The sequence below is a fragment of the Mus caroli genome, chromosome 6 (genome assembly GCF_900094665.2).
Source record: "Mus caroli chromosome 6, CAROLI_EIJ_v1.1, whole genome shotgun sequence".
In the NCBI taxonomy this organism is placed as follows: domain Eukaryota; kingdom Metazoa; phylum Chordata; class Mammalia; order Rodentia; family Muridae; genus Mus; species Mus caroli.
In genome coordinates this window covers 84,718,878-84,722,887 of record NC_034575.1, presented here as the reverse complement: position 1 = coordinate 84,722,887, position 4,010 = coordinate 84,718,878, and the positions used below count along the sequence as shown (strand labels likewise).

The 4,010-nt window shown below is 44.1% G+C and overlaps 1 protein-coding gene across 3 annotated transcripts in view; it reads left to right on the top strand.

The window, feature by feature from the left end:
* The first annotated feature begins 3,378 nt into the window (after window positions 1-3,378).
* Kbtbd12 (kelch repeat and BTB domain containing 12) overlaps window positions 3,379-4,010 on the top strand; it is a 72,331-nt gene continuing 71,699 nt past the window's right edge. For 2 of the 3 annotated variants that reach the window (XM_021164116.2, XM_029478866.1), the window contains exon 1: window positions 3,380-3,584. The gene's annotated coding sequence lies outside the window, so the exon portion shown is untranslated. Of the gene's footprint in view, window positions 3,585-4,010 lie in introns of all 3 variants that reach the window. The other variant, XM_029478867.1, reaches the window with a different exon arrangement.

The window sequence follows — 4,010 nt, the reverse complement described above, 5'->3', positions numbered from 1 at the left end:
CAGATGGCTAGGTGTGTCCTCAAAGTCATTTGTAGGACCTCGGTCTCTTCCTGCCATTCTTCTACTCCCAGACCATAAAACAAGTACTCTTATTGCACTCACGTACTTCTGCCCTGATGTACCTCCCTCTACAGGCTCAGTAGCAATGGGGCCAGTTGATCATGAACTGCTATCTATAAAACTATGAGCCAAAATGAACCCTTTTCCTTTATAAGTAAGTTGATTTTCTCAGGCATTTGTTAAAGTGACAGAAAACTGACTAGCATGGAGGGAGGCAGGTATACAGTGAGTGTTACCCATTGCCACAGTACAAGGTCAAGCACGGAGAGCACAACACACCAGGCACAGACAGGAATGTTCTGTGCTTTTTAGACAAGAATCAACAAGGACAGAAAAGAAAGAAGAAAGGAAGGAAGGGAGGAAGAGAAAGAAGGGAAGGAGAGAAAAGATTGCAACTGTTCCACTATCGCACAGGGATCCACCTGCACCTGAAACTGCCTGTGTACACATACACACATTCACACACACATACATACACACTCACACACATACACACACACACAGACACATACACACACAGACACACACACTCACACACCCCCACACACATACATACACATATACGCACACTCAATACACACACAAACATACAGAGACATAGACACACACACAAACATACAAGACATACACAGACCCACACATACACACATGAGGCCAACCAAGAACCAAGTTCAAGCCGCAGAGCTCTTAGTGTTTGATGTATCGGTATGTTTGTTAAATATTAACACTCATCATTTGGCAAACAAGATTTCTAGATCAACAAAAGTCACCTAGGGATAAAATGAAGGCTCTAAATTGGCCCCTGGACTCAAAGCTCTGATTTTTCACAGAACTCACTTTCTCCTGAAACAAATATAAAAGGTAAACTAAAATGATCAGTGAGGAAATTAAAGAAGGCTTCAAGACAAGATTCCTTGGCTTCACAATGACATCCTGTAAAGAAAACCAAAAGGAGGGACAGAAATCACNATAGAAGGCTCTAAATGGAGCTGTAGATCTGTGAGAAATGGAGAGAAATTTCCTCAAATAACTAAAACATGAACTATAAGATACTGACATATGTGAGAATAATATTAAAATGTTCCAAGGGAGACTTGAGGCCAGGGAATGATGAGTCTGAGGACAGTCATGAATGCATAGTGAGTTCTCTCAAAGACGAAAAAAATCCAATTAAGTATGCATACATTAAATACATAGAGTAATATTGAGTCTTAAAACAGATGAAAATTTTCATAGATAATATATGAACTTTAAGGGCAGTATTCAATAAATTAGTAACAAAAGACAAATATATGTTTCTGCTTATGTAAAGTATATAAAAGGTAAATTTATACAAGCAGAAGATAGTCTAGAGATGACTGGATATTTGGGAAAGGAGGAAAATGAGGCTTTACTTTCTAATGACTGTCATGATTTTAAAATATAGAAATGGAAGTGGTGATGGCAGTTGTATTAGTTAGCTTCTAGTTACTATAACGAAATGTCTGAGGTGACTAACTTATAAAGAAAAGGAAGATTTTCTTTCAAGCAGGAACGGTTCCAAACTGAGCCCATTGTTTTGGACCTCTAGTAGGCAAACTGAAGTAGCAGAGGAAGAGAACCAACTGAGCTCCTGTTGACTCTATCAGAGGCATGCGCTCCAGGGATCTAAGGACTTACCAGGTCTCCCACACTAAGGTCAAACACCTCCAAATAGCATCATTCTGCAACTCACCCGTTCAACATGCAAACTTCTGGGGGGAAATCAACATCCAAACTATAGTAGTTATAGTTTATATATTGATATATAAATATATTTAGTGAGGCTAGATTGAACACTTAAAAGATTAGGTGGTAAATTCTATGTTAAACATATTTTACCACAAAGAATTTTTTTTATTTTTATTTTTTGGTGTTTTGAGACAGGGTTTCTCTGTATAGCCCTGGCTGTCCTGGAACTCACTCTGTAGACCAGGCTGGCCTCGAACTCAGAAATCCGACTGCCTCTGCCTCCCGAGTGCTGGGATTAAAGGCGTGCGCCACCTCACCCAGCCAAAGATTTTTTTTTTCTTTTTTTTTTTAAGGAAAAATGTGACTGTGCACCAGAGTAATCCAACCTGAGAAAGACTCATTTCTGTGACCCCCAAAGCTTTGGGGGAGGGAGTGATGGGGTATCATTGTACAGTGTCTCATGTGCCCCAAGCTAGCCTTGAACTCCCAGTGAAGCCGACAGCCCCTTAAATTCCTGATTCTCCTGCCTTTACTTCTTGGGTGCTGGAATTACAAGTATGTCCAACCACTTCTAGCTTGATCTTGACTTTAAGAGAAAGGAATCACACACAAAAGAATCAGAACGGTTTCTAGAAACTGAAACAACCAGGTGACAGATTCTCTCCTAGAAATACACCTCCACTGACAGCTTCATTTTAACCCATCGAGATCCTCAACCTTCCTAATGTTGTGACCCTTTAATATAGACTCTCATGTTGTGGTGATATTTCCAAGGGTCTTAGGTGACCCCTGTGAAAGGGTCATTTGACCCCTCCTCCCAAGAGCTTGTAACCCTCACACAAATGTGTGTTAACTACACTAAAGCCATCCTGGTTCGTTTTAAGCTACCTGACTTAATACTGAGTCTTTAATCACAAAATAGATGACGCTCTATGACATTCTGAGGGGTACTCCCCATTACTGAAAGCACCCTGAGAACAGAATTAATCTTTTCGCAGGATTAGGGGACACTTTCCACTTACAGGAAATCCCCCCTCCCACATCAGGAGCTGAGTGCTGAAATTCAGTTGCCAGCTGTAATAAATAAAATAAAAATATAGAAAGCCTATGTTCTGTATTGAAACCAAAACCTGTTTTTTGGTTTCAAAACAATGAGTTGCTTCTAAATGTGGACTGGTCATGCGATCTCTGGAACATATTATACGAAAAAAGAAAAGAAATACCACTTGTATGTCTGGATTTTATATTTAACTGGATTCCTGTGTTTTATTCAGCAACCCTACCGTAGGNCGTACTCAATAAGATCACACAGAAGCCTCGGATGAGCTTTGCAACGTTTAAAGATGAAATGAAAGACCTGTCCCTTAAAAGATCCGATTTCCAAATTCTCTTTTCAAAGGTGTCTTTTTGGGCTCCTGACTGACAGAACACCGTTGTCCCTAAGCGCGCGGTGTGGCGCGGGAAGACCCCCGCGCAGGCGCAGAGCACTTGCCGGTGAGGGACCTCTGGGGTCAGTGTGGAACAGGCGCGGGAAGACCCCGCGCAGGCGCACACTGCGGCGCGTGTCCCGGCCGCTTCCCGCGCGGAGGCCGAGCACCTGTTACCTCTGGGTGGCCGCCAGCGCCCTCCTCGTCCTCGCTGGGACGCCGCCTGTCCCTTGCACCCGCCTCGCTCCGTCTATTTATAGNGTTTGTCCGCCCCGGCCCATTTCGGGTAGTGTGGTCAGTCAGGCCTGCCCGCCGCGCCCTCGCGACTCCGCGTGTGCCTAGTCACGGCGCCATGGCGGCGGAGCGAGCCGGGCCGGGCAGCAGCGAGTAAGTAGGGGCCTAGAGAGGGGGCGCTCCCTCGGTCGGCCGGCCGGTGTGGGGTCAGCGGCCGCTCCGGTCTCCCTGCGGCATAATCCATTTGCTAGACCTCCAGGATAATTCCCTTCCCTAAATGACCCGCTGATTATTTTGCGACCCCGCTAGACTATAAATGCCATCGAGGTAAGGGCTCTCCTGCCTTCTCGGAGCCCATAATNAAGCAGGGTTCGGTTCGTTTAAATTCAATCAGCGCTGAATGTATCCCTGGGCGGCTCTCTTAACTTTAAAGCCAGGAATATAATTGCCTTGCATTTTCCCCACATGATTCTTAAGAGGAACTAATGAGCTATAATGCATATTAAAGCACTCGGAAAAAGTATAAGGAACTGGGTGAATGCAAAACATTGCAAGCACACCAAAGGAAAGAGAAGAGAA